Here is a 21,822-nt window from a genome sequence, read left to right on the forward strand (position 1 = left end):
TGCCTCAACATTTAAACAAAAAGAAAAGAGAGGTAGATAACAAAATAATCACTCTCATACAAATATGCTCTATAATATTTAATGTTAAGTTCTGTATGAACATTCAGCTTTTTAACAAAATAAAATAACCTCTCTCTCAAGTCTTAGACTTATCTTAGAACAAGTAAGGTACCCCATTATTATACATTATTATAGTCGGTCAATTTGGCAGAAGAAGTCTTGCCTTGCACAGCTTTCTTGTGCTTTGAAGTGGCAGTATGGGCTTGCAGGTCTGACGATTATTTGCCACGGAGACATATGTTCCTGCTTTGCAAACAGTACACTCTGCTTCACATTTGTCACGACCTAGACGAAAACACGGGTACTTTTTGCGCATTTCATCTGTGAAGTTGCATTTGCGTTTCGGCATTTTCTCCGCCTCTGTCTGTGTAACTTTTCTCAGTCGGGGAGCAATGAATGACAGGCAGCGCTGAGCGCGATGTATGCTGTTCAGTGTGTGTCTGTGTGAGTGTGTGTGACTGTGTGTGTGTGTGTGTGTGTGTGTGTGTTTGGTCACGTGTGCCTCCAGCCTATCAGCAGCTGTGTTGCCAAGTCTCGTGAGAGAAATAAGGAAACATTCCTCCAAAACAAGCCAGAAAAAGAAGCACATTTTTGTTTTTGAAGTTGCGGTAAATATTTGGACATGGCAACATTAACAATGTGAACAACTCGTTCGCAATTTACAAAACCGGGGTTACGGAAGTACCATAGTTAGCGCTTTCATTGTAAAAATAAAATAAAACACCGGACATTTGAAGGATTTTATAAACCCCCCCCGGACAGGCCGGACAGCACCCCAAAAGAGGACATGTCCGGGTAAAAGAGGACGTATGGTCACCCTAATTTAGTTTACTCGTTTTGAACCAATGCTGCACTCATTTGACTTGTGATTTAAACAAGCCTTATAAAAAAATTGAAATGTACTTTTACTTTTACTTAAGTATTTTTAAAAGCATGTACTCTTGAATACTTAAGTACATTTAAAAGCAAGTAGTTTTTTACTCTTACTTGAGTAACATTTTGACTGAGCTACTTTTAGTTGTAGTGGAGTAAATGTAACCAGGAGTACTCTGTACTCTTACTCAAGTACTGGGGTTGAGTACTCTGTCCACCTCTGGGCCTGGACGACCAGCCAATACATGCATGAGTGAATGAATTAATAAATAAAAAAGTTAAATAAAATACAAAAAGTTAAAAAATATAAAAAATAATATTGCGCCACATGATCGGATCGGTGATCGGTATCGGATGATCAGACTTGATCGGATCGGTGATCGGTTTAAAAAAACCTGATATAATTGCGCAACATGATCGGATCGGTATCGGTATCGGATGATCCGCCTTGATCATGATCGGATCGGTGATCGGTTTCAAAAAACCTGATCGGACCATCTCTACTAGTTATATTTATAATATTATGACTCATTTACTTGTGACATAGGGCCTGTGTCTCGAAGCTATACTTAGTCGTACAACAGTGTCAAATGTTTAAAATAGCCGATCCACAAGCTCACAATGTGTCGCATCCACAAAGTGTTGTGAGCTTGTAGATTGGCTGTTTTGGTTGCACAGAACACCATTGTAAAACGGATTATAATCCAATCAACATGGTTGTTCAGTTCACTTGATTGCACCAGCCAACGTTAGTTAATACAAATAAGTACATACACCATAAACATAACTAATAATACTTACAGTAGGCTATGTGATAGTCATTAGTCAGAGCACATTCCTCACTGTCTGTCATTTACTCCAAATCCATGGAAACATAAACGTGCTGGAATGTAATCACTGTACAGATCACTCTAAAACCATTTCAACCCAGATCTACCACCAGGTGTGACTTAACCCATTAAGAGCTGAGGCCCATTCTACAAATGCTTTCTAAATCAGTGGTTCTCAAACCTTTTCGTGCCAAGGACCCCCAAAATGATATATATTTAGCCACGGACCCCCATCTGAAAATGTTTTCTGCCATGGACCCCCAGAGGACAAGATTTGTTTAAAGAAATTGCAAACACTTTAAAGATTAAAAAAAAAAAAAAAAAGCGGATGTACAAGCTCGCAGCATGGCACCAAGTGACACGCTGTGAGCTTGTAGATCTGCTATCTTTGAGAACCACAGTTCTAAATCCTAAGAGTTTTCTGAAGAAAATATGTTGCTATATCTATGCTAAATTCTAAAATGACACAGATGCTTTTCTTCTTAAAAAAAACCCCAGATGTTTCACCCAGGGACCGCGTCACTTATACCTTCACGTCGACTTGCATTGGTTCATCTTGTTAACGTTCATGATCCCAAAGTATGTTTCATATCAATATTCAAGTACAATAATGCAATTTTGATATCAATAACTTATCCCTCCCCCATCCATATCCAACTCAGACGGCAGTTCACTCAGGCGCACCTCAACAACCTCAAGGCCTCACTGTCAGTGCATCTGCCTTGTTGTTCTAACCTCAGCAGTACCTGTAGAAAGACTAGTTTCTATTTACTGTTCAGTGCTCTGATCCGGTCTAGAGCCCTCCTACTAGCCCCCTCAATCGATCTAGCCATGGCTAACCTTCAGTCCGCTTTTAATAAGTTCCAATTAGCTCTATTAAAACTCAAGTTGGTCTTAAATTCGAGCAAAACTAAATGTATGCTGTTCACACGAGCCTTAAATACAAATGCCTCTCTAGGCATTCATACTTTTGACGGTGAACAAATCGAGTTTGTTACATCATACAAATACATCGGCATTTGGCTAGACGTGAAGCTTTCTTACAAGATTCATATTGAACAGCTAATAAGAAAATACAGAAATAAGGCTTGCTTCTCCCTCTCTAACAGAAGGATGATTGTTCAAGCTGTAGTTATGTCTGTATTTGACTATGGAGATGTGCTGTACATGCATACCTCATTATCCATACTAAAACCTCTCGATGCAGTGTACCATAGTGCATTACGCTTCATCACCGGTGATGGTTTTTATACTCATCACTGTACTTTATATGAAAAACTAGGTTGGTCTTCTCTCACCACTCGTAGAGAACAACATTGTGTTTTATTTGTTTATAAGGCCCTATGTGGCAAGCTCCCAATGTATTTATCTTCTTTTTTAAACACCAATCCTACGGGATATCACACGCGCTCACAAGCTTACATTTCTCTTAAAATTCCTCGAATGAATAGTGAACAGGGAAAATCTGCTTTTTCATTCTATGCCCCTGACAAACTCCAGGTCTCTCTGAAACTGGATAATCTGATCTCCATAGAGTCTTTTAAGGTTCTTCTCGAGGAGGTATTACGTAAAGAGTGTACCTGTTTTGCATTCCCACTGTGATCTTACATCATGTTGCAATCTCTGTATTATTATTATTATTATTTTTCTTTAATGTTTTTTCTATATTTAACTATATCTTACTCCACTGTTTATTGCTTTGTATTGTATATTGTGCTGTACTCAGGGCGTCCTCGCAAAAGAGAGCGTGCTCTCAATGGATTACCCTGAATAAATAAAGGTCAATAAAAAAAATACTGTATCTGGTCATTTGCAAACACACATACACAGCAAGCACCGTTTCCGTATCCTCTCTACAGACCCAGAACAACCTGCAAAGTGAACTGATCCCAGTCCAGTCTATATTGTTCAGAATCACACACTGCCACACCCATCCCAGTGAAACACCTGATATATGATCTGTTTTCACAAACTGCTTCCAATAGGCTACATTTGTATTTGAAGACTTTTTAAAAGGATTCATCAGCAGCATCATCATCATATACTAGTATAATGTACAGTTATACAGTTCTATCGTTTGTTTTTCTGGTACAGTCCTTACCTGTCAATGAGTTCTGTCTGTCCAGGTCGTTGTCAGTAGAATGAGCTTTGGCTTAAGTTGTTTTGTAGATTAACTGTAGTCACACTGTGTCAGATACAAGTTTAATTTCAGAGAGAGAGAGAGAGAGAGAGAGAGAAACCATAAACACTAATAATACTGTTACAGTATGTGATAGTCAGAGCACATTCCTCACTGTCTGTCATTGTGCACATCCATGGAAACATAAACATGCTGGAATGTAATCACTGTACAGATCACTCTGAAACTCATAAGCCTCAAGGCCTTGTTGTTCTAACCTCACGTCACTTACTGCAGGAGCTGTAGAAAGACTAGTTTCTTTACTATTCAGTGCTCTGATCAGGTCTAGAGCCTGCCTACTGTATCCGATAATTTACACACACACACACACACACACACACACACACACACACACACACACACACACACACACACACACACACACACACACACACACACACACACACACACACACACACACACACACACACACACACAGGTTAGGTCTAGGTTTTCAATATAATGGGTCCTGGGACCCAAGGGTGGTCTTTTAGATGGGTCCCAGGGACATTTTATGAGTCCGTCAAAAATTCAAACCCTACGTGGTGCCCGGTGCGGTGATATGGATAACTTCCTGCTTCTCAAGACCGATACCGATAACCGATAAATACAAATATATATACATATATTAAAAATCATAAATATATATATCTAAAATGTATATGAATATGTAGTATTAGCACACCTTGATAGAGTTAATCTCGTTATCTTAATTATCATTAATCATTATCATGTGTCTAGGGTCCATAAACCTGCTTAAAATGTCAATTTAATATAATGGTTTCATATTGGCCTAAATCAGTCATGTTAAATGTTTCTTCTGTACTCCCAGTCTCTCTGCCTGTGCAAGGTCAAACTAGCTACAGGCTTTCTGTGGCTATCTGTTGTTTTGAGAACACTTCCTATCAGTGTTCTTTTCTACGCTAACCCTTCCTTCAGTGTCACGAAATCCCCACTGACCAGTGACAGGTCAGAGCCGATGTCAACGTGTTGACCCAGACATGTGGACACTGTTTGTCCAAAGATAAACTGTCACACCATCATCATCATCTTCATCATCTACCATCATCATCCTCATCTGACGACGACGTAATCATCACTCTCATCCAATCCAAGTCCACCTTCGCCCGGAAACTCATCTATGTCACATCCTATGATGTCATATGTTTGTTTATGTTAACGGACGCTGTTAAATTCCAGTGCTTTCTCTGTTAAACGAGAGAGAGACGACGACCGATGATGCCTACCATACCTGTGACACTGTAACCTTCCATTCTCTCTCTGTCTGAATACAAGATATTTCGATATACCCAATGGCTGCCTGTGTTCTGAGTCTGGTTTTTCTTTGTCCCCTCTTTATGAAAGTATCTGGTACTTTGTGTGGGACAATAGGGAAAAACAGCTCCATCACACCTTATGGTAAGAAATACTACAAGTGGGCAAAGGTGGATTTAACATAGCTTTGACCTAACCAAATACAGTATATCATGACATCATCATTTTACTTATACTGTGTTTGTTACATTCTTCTTGAAAAGTAATGCAGATATTATAACAGCAGCCAGTGTGGTACAATGAAACAAAAAATAATTCAAGAACCAACGATTTGGATGTTACAGTCTGTTTGAATCATAATGCAGATTTATGACTGCAGCCAGTTGTACATACAAGCTAGATTTATACAGCGGCTCGTGTGTCGAAAATAGCAGATCTACAAGCTCACAACGCGTCGCCGCGTTGTGAGCTTGTAGATCTGCTATTTTCAACAAATAAAAATGTAATATTTGATTTAGAAAAGACATTAATTAAACCAAATGGACCTATTTGGGTTTTTTTTTTCATGTAAGCCAGTAGTGAAAATGGCAAACTTGCATTTATGCATTAACAACTCAAGCCCTGTTTCAAACAGTGAAACAGTGAAATTAGAAGACAAGTTGTGAGCTTCACTTAAAGGCTAAATAATAATAACTTTAGTGTCAACTGTATTCTTGACTGGTTATGCAGGAATGCACTAGTACTTAGTGACTAAGTACTCCAGTTAATTGTGATGGAGATAAAAATAGATCTTTCAAATTGGCCAATTTGCAGGTGATCAGGTGCAGATTAATGTAACATTGTACCTCTGTTACTTACTGTATGTTTGCAAATGTTTGAGATGATGTTTGAGCACTTTAGATTTTTTGCCCAAAGTTTTTTTTTTATTTGCACAGTCAAGATTCTAGTCTGGTGGATCATACTTGATGTTCAGTGGTCGTGGTGTAAATATTTTTCAAACATTTTAGTACTTTTACTTTTGGTACTTTAAGTACATTTTGATACCAATACTTTTGTACTTTTACTCAAGTCAATTTTGAATTCAGGACTTTTACTTGTAACAGAGTACTTTTACATTGCAGTATTGATACTTTTACTTAAGTAAAACATTATAGTACTTTTTCCATCACTGATATATAGTTGCAAAAACCAAGAACTGTCAATCACAGCGACTACTGGCCATTCACAGCGGGTCTCCCCAGAAAAGCAGTGGTATCCAAAAACCCCGACCCGTCTCTCTCTCTCACCTTGTTGATAGATATGGAACTGCGGGGGTGTAGAGAACAGCACTAGAGCAGAGGATGTGGTCACAGACTCACAGTGCAGGCTGTACATCCTGTCTAGTGCCGATAAATGACAGATGTGAAACCTACAACCTGACCACAAGCCTATGCCTTGCAAAGAACACCTGCCTCTCTGCAACCACCATCGCTGCAGGTCTCTGTACAAACATACACTGAACAGAGAGAATGTTCTGGCTTCTATGTCAACTGTAGCCTTATGAACCTGTGTGCACAGAAAACCTGAAAAAGCTAAATACACTATACAAGTAAGACGCGCAAACGCGGGAAGCGAACGCCAAAAAAAATAAATAATAATGAAAAGAAATCATCTAAAAAAAAGCAACCAATAAAAAAAAATATAAAAAATATAAAAAAATTCTGCGTTAAAAGGAGCATCTTAGAAAAATATAAATTCCCCCAAATTTTTTTTTTAATGTTTTTGAACAATTCAACAAAGTGTTCGAAGTGCCTGTTTCACCCACTTCCGGGGGGCGGAGCCAAAATCCGAGCCCGAAGTATTTGTTCGTAGACCCCCACTTAGGGGGGGTAGAAAAAGTTTCGGAGCGATTCGGGCACTTTTCATTTAACATGGGGTTTCAATGGGGAGTTTTTAGGAGCCTTCTCCGGGGCGTGGCTTCCGGGGGAAGGGGCGGGCTTAAACGCAACCTTGACAGGTGTGTTCAGTTTTCAAAGACCTTTCATTTGATGTATGGTACGTCTATATTGGACATTTACTTATCTCAGAGGAGCTGCACGCAGGCAGTGCACACAGAGACACAGACAGAGAGGCAGTGCACACAGAGACACAGAGACACAACCCGAGCACGGTTTCATAGTAAGCTCCACTTGCGCGCCTCCTTCCGCTGCGTTCGCAATAAGCTAAAACACAGAAAAATAACAGCCAAAACACTTGGTAAAATAGGGAACAAAAATAAACAACAAAAGGATACACATCACTATAGAATACAAGACGCAGCAGCGTCAGCAGACAATGAAACAAAGCAAAAACCACAGAACTCTCAAACGGGATCATGTTCAGGAGTATGTCTGTTTGTAATCAAATCAACATCCAGGGCCGTGACTCTATTTTGTGGAGAATGGAACCATGTCCTGTTCAGTGAAGCTAGCCAGGTTCACATGTACTTGGGACAAAAACTATGCTATTTAACAGAAATTAATATAAATAGTCAATCAATGAATTCAATATTACTGTTACATTTAACATGACTGTAGTGGTCAATGATGAATGGTATTTCAGTTAGTGAAAACATACCCCTAATATTTAACCCAATAGATCCGGTAGAAGGCTCCGCCGGTCACCAAATTATTGGCTTAGAAATGCGACAAAAACTAAAAAATCTACATGAATTCAAGGTAAAGAAAAAAAATCCCTTTTAAGCCTGTAATCTAAACTCTTCACTGTGGTGGATTAATGTGGGGTTACACTTTATGTGTGTCTGTGTGTCAGCAACCAATCAAATAATTGTCAAGCTTTTTTTTTGGTCCGTTGGGAAATGTTATTTAAATATTTATTTTTTACAAATCACATTGCATTGGCTTTGGGTAGGTCAGTGAGAGTCTAGTCAATGAGAGTTTAATCAACAAGGAAAAAGGTGGTGGTGAAGGCTCTGAATTGAAAACTATCACACCATGTCTAAGGAATGGGGGCATTTACAAACTTGGAGGCATGTTTAATACATTTATACATTTGCCATTTTTTTAATGTGACATAACCCCAGATTAAATTCACATTGTAAAAATTCATGGCTCAAATTCAAAACTTGAATTTATTCACACTTTATTTCACACTGCCAAAATAGCCGATCTACAAACTCACAACACGTCCCACGCGTTGAGAGCTTGTAGATCGGCTATATTCGGCTGGCAGCTAAGCATAAATCCGGCATTACTTTGCCATCACGGCCCGCCAAACTATTTTATTTTGTTGATTTAGTTGATTTAGTCAACTAAATCAACTGTAGATTTAGTTGACTACTATCTTATACTAAAACTAGACTAGAACTAAAATGTGAGTGAAACTAAATGGCATTTTATTCTAAATTTGCTGTCAAAATTAACACCTTACGACCTTACGACCTTACACACACATGTCATTGTCTCCGCCAGGCCGAAGGCGTGCCAGAGACTATGTTTTGCACCTGTCTCAAGGGCGTATCGTCATAGAGGCCACTGGGGCCATGGCCCGGTCTGGAAAAATATTTAGCACCCCCACACCCTATTCTCTTGTAGCCAACCACAGGAATTCGCCTTTGTTTTCAATTCGGGCTTATTTGCATTCGGCCGAATTGTTAATGGGTGGCCATTAAAAACCGGTTTCCCCGTCAAACCGGTTCTCTTGCCAGGTAAACAGCATAAAGCGGGTCCAGATATAGCTCTACATTTCATTATTGTTGTGACTTGTGACTAGTCTACTACTCTACAACATGAAGAAGCTCAAGCCACCAACCAAAAAACGATTCGTCCAGAGCAGCATGCTACTACACTTCGCCGCCAGCTCCAGCAAGACGCCAGCAAAGGAGGACAGCAGCAGTGCCAGGACACCAGCGCTCATCACCGTGCCAGCGGTGACGACTGCCCCACCAGCGGCTGCTGGTGGGGGGCCAGTGGGGCCACAACCAGCAGCGCCCACCACAACGCCAGACCCGCCACCACCAGCAACCATCGCCGCGGCCAACAGCACCATACCAGTGCGCCCCTGCTCCCCGGATTCCAGCGGCGCAGTTGCGCCTACAGACCTCTCTGCTATCGACGAGCCAGCAACTCAACCCAAACTAAGCCGCTTCCCAACTACAACGATCAACGGACGCTCCAGGGGCTTTTCAAAAAACTGGTATGAGAAATATTCATTCATCGAGTACAGCATTAGTCGAGATGCTGTGTTTTGCAAGACCTGTCGGCATTTTGCGCCTGAGCATTCAGAGAACGCATTTACGCATGGTGGCTTTTCAGCCTGGAAACGCACAGGCGTTGCTTTTACGACGCATGAGAAGAGCGACGGACATAAAGAAGGACTACAAAGATACCTGGGATACAAAGAAGTAACCGCAAGTGGCCCTGGCACAGTCCTAAATCAGTTGACAAACACTGATGGGATTTATGCTGAGAAACTCGAGAAGAACCGCGATCGATCATCTCAAAGCTGTTTTGGACGTCATCCTTGTCTGTGCAAAGCAAGGCATAGCATTACGTGGACACAGAGAGACCGGTGATGATGAGAACACAGGCAATTTTAAGGAGCTGTTTAAACTGGTCGCCAAGCATAATCCAGGTATCCAAGCCCATTTAGACACGCTCCACCAGTGTGCTAAAATGACCAGTCCTCTTATTCAGAATGATTTGATTAATGCTGCATCTACATTGTTGCTAAGTAACATAAAGAAAGAGTTGGATGATTCTGATCCAACATTTTACGCATTACTAGCCGATGAATGCAAGGACATTTCTAAGAAGGAATTGGTTGCTGTCTGCATACGTTATGTGTACAAGGGGAATATCAAGGAGAGAGCCCTAGGATTTGTTGACACAGGGGACATGACGGCCAAAGCAATAGCTGAGAAAATCCTTGAAGTTGTGCAACCTTTCAACCTAGACAGAAACTTGTGTGTGGGGCTGGGGTTTGACGGGGCCTCTGTAATGTCTGGACACAAGGGTGGAGTGCAGGCCATTCTCAAGCACACATTTCCACATGCCACATACACACATTGCCACTCACATAGACTTAATCTTGTCCTGGGGGCTGTAGCACGCACATCAGAAGATGCAGAAGCTTTTTTTGTTACTCTAAATTCACTGCATGCTTTTATGTCAGGCACCCAGCAACATGCCAATTTCATGCAACTGCAGAAAGAGAAGTACCCTGGCCGCAGAGCCGTTGAACTTCAACGTGGTTGTGACACAAGGTGGAGTTCAAGGTCTGCTTCTGTCAGTAAAGTGCTTAAGCTGTATGACGTTGTACTCGACGTTTTGAGTGAATATAGCGAGATGGCAGAGGGACACACACGCACAGACGCTAACACATTGTTGTCTCAGATGCAAACAAAGAAGTTTGTTTTCCTTCTCAACCTCTTTGCAAACCTGTTTACTGTTTCGGATACTGCAACCATTGGCCTGCAATCTGTCGATATAACTGTGAAAGAAAGTATAGGTTTTATAGAGGATCTTAAAGCTCATCTGTCTGATATAAGGTCCAAGGACGAATCCCGCCTCGGATACCTGGCCATCCTGGCCGCAACAAATGCTATAATGACGGATAATGCTCTTGATAAGTGGGATCAAAAACAAATTGTGTCAGCCCGAAAACGTTTTGTTCCCACTCGATTTGAGCACAGTGTTATTACTACTTCGCTGGGAAAGCGAACAAGAGTCAGGTGTGACAATGATTTACGCATCATTTTAAACCAGATTGTAGACTGTCAACTTGGTGAGTTGAATGCCAGGTTCCAAAAAGACTCTTATGGTTTCATGACATCTGCTAGTGTGTTCCTAACAACTCCCCGTGCTGATGCAACTGAAATGGTAAAAACTCTCAATGTCTCTGGCAGTGTTTTTGGTGTAACAGTTAAAGAACAGCAGCTTCATTCATTTTGGACCCACCTTGCAAGAAAAGAAAGCGAGGGTGAAACATTTTACACACTAATTCAGGTTTTGGATGCGTGCCCAGCTAGCACCTTCTCCAGTGTCCGCTGTTTCTTAAACGCATTGATAACACTGCCAATGACCACATGTACCGTTGAACGCCTATTTTCCAGTGTAGGCAGAATCAAAAATGCATGCAGAAGTTCAATGACAAACTCTCGCCTAAACAGTCTATGTCTCCTGTCCTTTGAGAGAGATTTAACTAACCGTTTGGACCCAGATGAGGTTATTGACATGTTCAAGTGCAAGCCCCGTCGTATTAAGCTGTAACAGACTAGGCTGCTATATGTTTGCACTGCAGTGCACTGTATTTGATTTGTTAACTTTGCTGTTGTAAATACACTTTTGAGAATAAAAAAACATACATTGATTATACTTGCACTTGCGTTTCTCTCTCTTGCATTAACGCTGATGGTAATTCTCAATAGACTGTCACTTATCAGCCATCGTTGCGCGAGCCCCCACCCGCCCCCGCCCCCCGCGAGCGGGGCGGGCTGGGGGGGGGGGGGGGGGGTTAAGAATCTGGCCCGGTCCACGTTAGAACCCACCATACGCGCCTGACCTGTCTGTGACCAGCTAATCTGTCTGTGACCAGCTAATCTCCGGCACCTTTGGCCTGATCGCAGCGAAACTGTGCACACACACTCCCATGATGCATTTTTCATGATCATCCTTTTATAGCGCCACCAGCAGGCCGATCTTTACAAAACCTCAAATCATAAACGCAGCGTCTGATTGCCGTAAAACTTTGCACACACATTCCCACTAGGCCGAGGAAGAAATGCCACCCTTTTCAAATTGTTCTGTTATAGCGCCACCAGGAGGCCGATTTTTGCTAAACAATTTTTTTGATATTACTCCTACAGAATTTGTCACGTAAATCGGTACACATTCTATAGTCATGTGATCAAGACAGATTTGTTAGATTTTTCAGATTCCATCCTGATTGGCGCCAACATTTCCAACATTTTCCAACATTGCTGGCCCACAATAACCTACCTGACCTGGCGGAGACCTGTGCTCCTCGGAGCACTATTTCTAGTTTTCAACATGATTTCAACTCCGCCTTTCGTAATACCTCATAAAGCCATATTTGTTTTCAGTGAACGTCAGCCTGCTGAACCCCTAATAGGTCTGATCCCAGAATGGCCCCAGACTAAACCTTAAACCTTCCATGGCATAAACAGATATGATTTTCCTATCGCGTCAGTTCAAGAAGTTTACTTCTAAAAATGCATCGCCAAAGTCATCTTATTATTATTATTATTAATCTGATATTATATAGAATTACAAATGTTTTACCCTGGGCCTGAGTTGTGTAAACGACACAACTTAATAATCATATTTTAAATTACACATTTGCTCCAACTTCATATACATCCGTTCAGTTCACTGTCCTGCTACTCCACATACAAACATGAACCTGCTGGACACAGATCACACAGCCACTGAAACAGGTTGACACAGTTAAAACACAGTTAAAAACCAGCTGTTTCACCTTATGCCCCTTATGTCCTGCATCACACACTGTGACACACAGTGATGCACGGGAACGTACATCAATGTGTAAGTTGAACCAAAAATTGTGTTGTGATGATGTTTCACATCAATATTCTATTCTATCCTATTCTAAGTACTCTAATGCATTTTTTAAATAGATAACTGATCCCTTCCATCCGTATGTAACTCAGACAGCAGCTCAGGCGCGCCTCATAAGCCTCAAGGCCTCACTATCAGTGTCTACTTTATTGTTCTAACCTGACGTCACCAGGCTTACTAGTTTACTGTTCAGTGCTCTGATGGTTTAGATACCATCTCCTGTACACACGCACGCACACGCACACACACACACACACACACACACACACACACACACACACACACACACACGCGCGCACACGCACACACTCTGCTTGTAATTGTTCTTGATCATTGTTCCTGTGAACTGTACCTAACATATTGATATTAATATTTCCAAGGTGCATGCATGTATTTCTCTTTTATTTATATAGGACTACTGCATGATACTGCATGTTACAGCATGTTACTGCATGTTACTGCATGTTACGTTGCTTTCCCATCGTCTTGATTGAGCTCACCAAATGGGTGGAGATATGAGGGCAATGGGGGGAAACTACGCCCACTTACAGTAGGAGACCATTTGAGTACCGTTTTCCATACTGTTTACAATAGTCTATGGAAAGGGGGGTCCACGCGCATAGGGTGGATTTTTTGACGCCACCTGTTTTTTCGTAATCCTTGAAGGGTGTATATTAAGATTCTGCCAGGTAACAGGCTGAAAAAATGTCCCATGGGGTTCATTTTTAACCCTTTCTTACACAACTCCTACCCAAATTCGAAAATGTAAAAAAAGACAAAACAGCATAGCTATTCAAATAAACAACCTACAGGGACAAATGAACACATGTTTCCATACAATTAGGACCCAAGAAATTTATAAAAAATGTTATTATTAAGATTCAAGCACATCTTGACTCTGTTTCGGGGCACAAACTGCACAAAAATAGCTGAAAATGGTCGTATCACATCTATTACTTCTCTTTTTTACTAAATTCTTAGATGGATTTTTCCTTGACAACTGTTTTTTTCTTAATCCTTGAAGGGTGTATTTTAAGATTCTGCCAGGTAACAGGCTGAAAAAATGTCCCATGGGGTTCATTTTTAACCCTTTCTTACACAACTACTGTTAAGATTCAAGCACATCTTGACTCTGTTTCGGGTTTTTTTTCTTAATCCTTGAAGGGTGTATTTTAAGATTATGCCAGTAGTAGAGGCCCTAGGAGGGGTCAAACGCGTGACTGTTTATTTTTTTTTGGGCGGTGAAACCGCCCCTATATGTGAGGTTTGGACATCGACATTCGCTGCACTGTGATTGGCCACCATTGTACCCCCCCACCTATTGTACCCCCCCAACCCTGCGCTGTGATTGGCCAACATTGTACCCCCCTAACCCATTGTACACTATGGTGGCCAATTCAGGACTATTCAGGACTGTGATTGGCTAGTGAACACATGACACATGTGCATAGCCCTATAAATAGGACTATGCACTTGAAAAAAACACATTTATGTTTTTTTTTAAGTTAGGGGTGTACAATGGTTGGTCCACAATATTACTTTTCTTTAAGTGAACTTCCATCACTGTGATGACCACTGTGACCACACCGCCCACTTCACACTGGGTGTGATTTTTTTTTCTAGTTTTGATTTTTGTTATCCATAGGACCTCTAATATAGGGATTTTGATGATCCCAAGAAAAAAGTGGTCCAAAGTGTGTTTTTTTCAATGTTTTATTACCCCTATGAGACCTGCGGGATGGCTGGCTGGAACGCCGGCGAGACTGTCTTTCGGACACTGTGGAACGCTCAAATTTAGACGCAGCCCAAAGATAGAGATACCTGCACGTGCTCTCATACAGCTATAGATGCAGTACAGTGGTCTCATACAGCTATTAGATACAGTACAGTGGTCTCATACAGCTATAGATACATTACAGTGGTCTCATACAGCTATAGATACAGTACAGTGATCTCATACAGCTATAGATACAGTAAAGTGGTCTCCTTTTTACAATAGGCGGAAATTACATATTTGTACTGCATGCAGAAAACGGCATGGTTCTTGCCCAAAACTGCATGAGATTGGCATAAATTTGACATGTCTGTACAGGGGAGGCTTGTAGGTATCCATTTAACCCATTTCCATTCACATATATTGAGGTGACAGCTCAAGGGACCATTTGGAGAAAAAAAAATCCTTGCCAAAATGTTGTCTTAACTTTGAATCATTAGGTATTTAGCCCCCTTCCCGACAAGGTAGCATGACAAGGTTGGTCTCATTGGAAACCTGAGGTTGTCTGGAATCAAATGGTATCTCTATCTTTGGGCTGCCTCCATATTTTCAATTGTGCAAAAACTAAACTCTACTCCAATTAACCCCTTTTGAGTTGGTACATGCCTTAACCTATTAAACACATTTGACAATTGCTGGTGAACAGAGAATACAGGCACAGAGACATATCTGGACCGGCAAAATATTATATAGTTTTTTTAAACAGTACGGTGTCTCAGAACTCAATGTGAATGCGTTGGAGGGAAATTTCTCTGCAGGTGGCTTATACATCATATACCGATAAAAGTCTCATAACTAGAATAGTCATACAGTTCTATTTTACACACAATCAAACATGTTTTTTTCTCCTTACCTGTCACTGAGTCCTGTCTGTCCACGGTCTTTGTCTGTAGATTGAGCTTTAGCCTTGTTGTTTTGTAGTTGAACTGAAGTCACACAATGTCAGATATAAATATATTTGCCTGTCTATACAACATGGCGGGCTGGGCAGAGAGAGAGAGAGAGAGAGAGAGAGAGAGAGAGAGAGAGAGAGAGAGAGAGAGAGAGAGAGAGAGAGAGAGAGAGAGAGAGAGAGAGAGAGAGAGAGAGAGAGAGAGAGAGAGAGAGAGAGAGAGAGAGAGAGAGAGAGAATATACCGCAGAACAGGGAAGTTGTCATTGAAAGAGGAAGCATCAGAAACAAGTTGACCCGGTTTATATTTCCTCTTTAGGTAAAGTGTTAAGCTGGGTGGGGAGACACGTTCACATGAAGCCTAATATTCCAATTATAATCAACTTATAAGCCCAAACACAATCAAATTAGTCCATATAAACACTTCAATCAGAATAAACAGGCCTGAATTAATTGAAATATTAATCAGTTGCAGAGGGGTAGTTTAAACCTTTTCACCAACCGATCAAAAGTAAAATTGAACCGTGTAAACGTCTTAACCTTCCCTGCTGAAAAAAACAGCTTAGACCAGCCTAAGCTGGACCAGCTGGTTTAAGCTGGTCTTGGTGGTTGACCACCTTAAGGTGTGTTTTGGACACATTTCCAGCTTAAGGTGTGTTTTGGACACGTTTTAGCTGGTCTTGGTGGTTGACCAGCTTAAGGTGGTAGGTTTTGCTGGTTTAAACTGGTAGCTGGTTTAAGCTGGTAGCTGGTATTTTTGATGGTTTAGCTGGTTTAAGCTGGTAGCTGGTTTAAGCTGGTAGCTGGTATTTATGATGGTTTAGCTGGTTTAAGCTGGTAGCTGGTTTAAGCTGGTTTAAGCTGCTATCTGGTATTTATGTGTATTCAAGTGTATTCTGATATGCAGTGACCAACTTTGCTGGAGAGGATGCATGATCATGGTGAATTTCAGCCAGGTGCCCACAGCACGTGGTATATTTAGAAAACAGTAGCCTACAGTAGCCTATATAAAAGTGAGCAAAATCCACAAAGTCATAAATAATCATGTATCAATTGCATACATAACGATAATTTATTAAACACTTGTAAAAAAAACTCAAAAACAACATTTGAATAACAAATAAATGTATAAATAAACACATAAATACATGAACTTCAACCTGAGGAACACACTAACACACACACAGTGTTCAAATGACTGGAAAAGAGTGAGAGAATATGAAAAATCGGACAGATCCGTCTTGATTACATGACTATGGAGATACTGTATACCGATTTGTGTGATGTTTGGAAAACATCTGTAAAGTTGCAGCCAAAAATGTGTCTTGCAAAAATCGGCCTGCTGGTGGCGCTATAAAGCATTACCCCCATATCAACCCCCCCCTACACAGACAAACAATTTCTTGTCCTTTCTATTGATGTCCTGGCCATGGTCCATGGCCTTCCTCTTTGTGAGAATGTTCTGCCCCTGCAGCCACCAATGGAAACAGTCTGAAAGAAAACAAACAAGAACCCCCAACAATAAAACAAATATAATTAGCTTATACTGCATGGGGTGAGTTGTATGAATTGTGATGTTTTGAGAAAAACTTAAAGTAACTTAAACTTCACCCATTTTCAACCTTATCTTCATATAACTAACTGATCCTCGCTAATGTTCATTATACAATGGCACCATTTCTGTCTACTCGTTCTGCCACTCATTGGTGGAATGTGGACAGTTCAGAAACCTGCCTACCAGTGACATCACCAATGGAGATTCCAAGGTAATAGAAACTACAGTGTGTCTCTACCTGGAAAGTTTGCATGCAGAAGTAGAAGCCATTGTTCTTGCATTAATAATGAACAAATAAAGTTGTTCTAAATGACCAAACCTGCCTACCGATGATGTCAAAGGTAGGCAGGTTTCTAAACTGTCCACGACCTATCAACGAAACACAGAGTGAGTAGACATAAATTGTGCCATCTTAAAATGTGTATTAGTGAGGACCAATTATATGAAGATGAGTTGAAAATGGGGTGAAGTGGTTTTTTAACCCTGTGTTTCAGTTCAGTTAGAAAACATGCATTTGAATGAAAAAGGTGGGTGGACAGTGGGCAGGCAATAAGCCAGATGGCTACAATGGACAAAAACAACAATTTGGGGAAAAAAGCTACCCCTGCCACACATGCATGTAGGGCTGCCACTACCAATTATTCTACTTGCGATTATTCTATTGATTACTTTTTTGATCTACAAGCTCACAACACGTCCAACGAGTTGCAAGCTTGTAGATCGGCATTTTTTTCAGCCATAAAATCGATTATTTTATTACAATAGAGTATTTTCTTTTATGATTGATTAATAAGCTTAATATAATCTCTTTTCCAGAAGGTGACATTCCCGTTTCCCGTTCAGTTTTTCATAGCTTCATTTGATTGGCTCGGCAGCAGATATAAATTGGAAACACCCAACATCTCCATATGTGTTTCTGGTTGAAACAGTATGCTGCTGAGACAACCAAATGAAGGTATGAAAAACTGAACAGGTAACGCTAACGGGAATTCCACCTTCTGGAAAAGAGAACTACAGTCATGCACAGAGCAGATTGAATTATGAGATCAAGTCATAATGAACCCCCCCACCACTCAGTAAAAATACCTCTTCTGAGTCCTGCGGTCAGGGGGGTTTGGCCTCCCCCTTGCTAGTGGGGCATTCTTTGTAAGGCTCCTGCATGGTCTTCAGGGTTGTTGTCCCCCAAATGGCAACAGCAAGCTCCTTCATGAACAGGGAGTCCTTGGTGTTTGCTGCCACCATCTTCCAGATCTCCTTTTCGAGCCACACACCAGAGCCAATGTGGACCTGAAACAGAAGAAAACAACACATGTTTTAGAAATTAAAAAACATTTTACCATGACATTTCCCAGACTCATTTTTGACAAAAGCAGGCCCACTTCAAACAGAATTTACTGTAAAGAAATTACATTTTCAAGGACCCCCAAATGTGGACCCATTTAGAACAGAGTTGGTGCCATGGACCTCCAATAGAGAAGATGTTAATTGTTGGATTAGATTTAGTACAGAATTCTACAACTGTCTATACTGTAGGTGGGGAGAGTTAAAGTAATTCTTATACAGTACATTGTCATTGGATTACATTCTAGCTGGTAAAATAGTATGAAATTAACCTTTTCCACCCGGCATCCCTATTTTGTGCATGCCATAGGCAAAACTGTTCAAAAATAGTTCAAAAATAGCAAAACATAGCTGATCTACAAGCTCACGATGCATCATGACACGTTGCCTATTTTTGAAATTATAACTGTTTCTTATTTAGCTGGGGACACTGTGGAACCCAACTTTTAAGAACCACTGTCCTACACAGTATGTTTCTTCAATACCTTGTCACCGTTGGTGTCAAACATCCCAGGTGTCGTGTCGATGCCAAATCGTCTGACTCGGGGGAAGAGGAAACGGAGGAAGTTGCAACTGAAAATGTAGAGAATCATATTTAAGCTCCTTTTGGCAGTATCACAGTACTTATATTGTACACATTGTCACCATTTTCCGTAGAACAGTATCACTGTCTAAACACACCTATGCTGTCACTGGTTTGCTTATCTGCAGCAAGGATGTCAGGCTTTGCTGCAGAGCTATATTGGGGCCCTTCCTCCAGTTTCTGTTTTGCAATCTCTAATTTGTTGCATCTTAAAGCATGAACAGGGTACGGAAAAATAAAAAATATAAACTGAATTGATGTATGCCTTAGTAGGATACCAGTTTAATAATGAGCCTAGCATCTGTCCACTCCATTTAACATGCTTTCTATATAATGTTTTTTAACATTTGTGGTCAAGATCTAAGTAAAAAAGAACATGAGAACAAATAACCAACATATCGATATATACAAAAAGAGAAGAGCAAACTCATGCAACTGTTTCGTTAAAATTAGTCATTGCTTACTTAGTTTTAAGATGCTGTAGGTCCAGCTCCAACTCTTTGGCCTTCTTCTGGGTACGACTGTACTTGACATTTCGTCGTGGATAGCTTGGGGTACAACAGCATCTCCACCGTATTCAGACGAGTCAGAGTCTAAAGGTAGTGCAAGTGATATATTTTGGATAAAACAAGATGTTTTTTGTTAGAAAGTTAAAGTGGAATAAAATGTAATTTTATGCAATCTGTATCGTAGAGTATATTAATACAATATAACTTATACAATCTGTATGTTAGAGTATGTTAATACAAAAAATACAATATAACTTATATAATTGGGGTGGTTGTATTTAGTCTCCCTGCTCTTCTATGGAGACATTTAGATAGTGTCATGTCTCACCTAGACACAGGATCTGACATGAATTTTGATCTGATGGTCAAGAGTCAATGTATCACCTGAGCAAGCAGGCAGGCTCTATTAGCTCAAGGGTAAAAAGTTACAGCACTTGCTCAGGAAACCGGGTTGAAATCCGGGGTAGAAGAGGAAAGTTACATAGTGCCGCTTTAAAGCAGGGGTCTCTCCATCTCTTTTAGACAATTCAGTTTCAGATGGGTTGCCAATTTCAGGAGAGAGTACCTATTCACTAGCTTCAATGTTAGTGTTCCTGTTCCAATGTTGTAGGCCCACTTCTTTGTGTCATCACTTCCAATTGCACTTATTTATCCTGTATCCTGTATGAGTTCTGATTGGTTAAATTTGGTATTCCTGGAAATGCATTTTCGGCTTACTAAAGAGGTGGAGAGTCTGGGAGACCCCTGTTATTGAACAAGCAATGATTACTTTAACATTTAACAAAACAATATCACTTTACCTTCAAACAGTTTTCTTCTCTTTGTGGGAGGGGGGGGGGGCATAACACATAATGGTTCTCTCTTCCTTTTTCTCTTTTAGTAGGGCTGCAAACCATTCATTTTGGCCACTGCAGCCAAAAAAAATTGTAATAACAGACAGACAGACAGACAGACAGACAGACAGACAAGGGAATCATTAATGTTCAGAGTTCACAGGATATTAAAACACTCTGTAGCTTCATCACTGAAAGCGTGTGTCCACACACACACACACACACACACACACACACAGACGTCATATTCTGAATTTAGTTTTGAGCGGCACACAGGCAAGCAGTAGTGGCCTATAGTATAAATTATATTGTATATTCCCACTATAATTTATTGTAATTATTGTCATAATCCCTTTATCAAGACAAATTAAATAACTAAATGTGTAGAGTTGGGTCATGACATGAGTCACTTGTGATTGACTTCGAACACAGCAGCCTACGCACTTAATTATCAATACAGTAATAGTAGGCTAAAACGCCTACATAAATAGTATTTCTGTGTGTCAACACTCACCTAAAATGTCCGCCGCTTCTTCTTCTTTCTTTTATCTTCTCTGAAGCCGGTTTATAATTATTTTTGATGAATCCAAAGCAACGCAATTTATCTAACTTTCTATTGAAGTGAGAGCTGCAGCCTGCAGGCAGCTCGACTCAGACAGCATTCATTCTCCCCGCGGATCTCGAGCGGTCGCGAGCATAGAGTTCAAGGGTCGCGAGCCTGCTGAGATAGTGTTGCCAGATTTTGTGAGAGAAATAAGCAGCCAGGTCTGTGAAAAAAATTAAGCCCAAAAGAAGCGACATTTGCACTTAAAACCTATTTGAAAATAGCCGATCTACAAGCTCACAGTGCGTCGCATTTGCAACACATTGTGAGCTTGTAGATCTGCTATTTTCAAAAATAATAAGTGAAATATTTCACTAATATTTACAAGCAACTTTACAGAAAAACAAGCCCAAAGTCACTTATAATAAGCAGATATGGCAACACTGCTCAGGGCCCATAAAGGGCCCACTTCTCTGTGAAAACAGATGTACAAGCTCACAACACGTCAAATTGCGACAAGATGTAGATCTGTAGATCTGTTCATTTTGGTAACCATGGCAAAAAAAAGTGTTATTTAGAATCAAACTAGCATATTATTTGCCAATTGCGAAATTAAGTAAATAAGTTTGGATGAATGTTGTCATGATAATAATAATACATTATTATTATTATTATTATTATTATTATTATTATTATTATTATTATTATTATTATTATTAGATATAATATTTATGTCACATCACAAGAAAAGGACAAGAAATGTAAAGTAAAATACAATGCAATACAATACAATACAATACAATACAATACAATACAATACAATACAATACAATAAAATATACTGTATATACTGGGGGGGGGGGCAATTGTAACAGAAGAAAATCTTCACAGTCTAATGGCAGGTATGATGTCTCCCCGGGATCCAAACTAGTTAAAATAGCAGATCTGCAAGCTCACAACGCTTGTAGATCTGCTATTTTCACTGCATGTTTTATTTT

At 40.3% G+C, this 21,822-nt stretch overlaps 1 protein-coding gene and 1 long non-coding RNA gene across 7 annotated transcripts in view; both read right to left on the reverse strand.

Moving 5' to 3' along the window:
- Positions 1–15,522, reverse strand: part of LOC308105282 (uncharacterized protein) — a 52,457-nt gene extending 36,935 nt beyond the window's left edge. For 2 of the 5 annotated variants that reach the window (XM_080455927.1, XM_080455924.1), the window contains exons 1-2: positions 15,422–15,521; positions 3,865–3,948 (exon numbers count right to left, since the gene is read on the reverse strand). The gene's annotated coding sequence lies outside the window, so the exon portion shown is untranslated. Of the gene's footprint in view, positions 1–3,864; positions 3,974–15,421 lie in introns of those variants that run through there. The other 3 variants (XM_080455928.1, XM_080455926.1, XM_080455925.1) reach the window with 3 other exon arrangements.
- Positions 15,523–16,868: 1,346 nt separating this feature from the next.
- Positions 16,869–20,913, reverse strand: LOC308104289. 2 transcript variants are annotated; one of them, XR_013934811.1, is made up of 6 exons: positions 20,795–20,913; positions 20,248–20,355; positions 19,403–19,531; positions 18,841–18,928; positions 18,101–18,301; positions 16,869–16,950 (listed from the first exon to the last, which is right to left on the reverse strand). It is a non-coding gene; the product is annotated as an uncharacterized lncRNA (long non-coding RNA). The 2 variants fall into 2 exon arrangements; XR_013934812.1 differs by lacking the exons at positions 16,869–16,950; positions 18,101–18,301 and adding an exon at positions 19,037–19,146 and having other exon boundaries at positions 18,875–18,928.
- Between the last annotated feature and the right edge of the window lie 909 nt (positions 20,914–21,822).

The sequence above is a fragment of the Gymnoscopelus braueri genome (assembly GCF_963280865.1).
Source record: "Gymnoscopelus braueri genome assembly, chromosome: 17".
Classification (NCBI taxonomy): Eukaryota; Metazoa; Chordata; class Actinopteri; order Myctophiformes; family Myctophidae; genus Gymnoscopelus; species Gymnoscopelus braueri.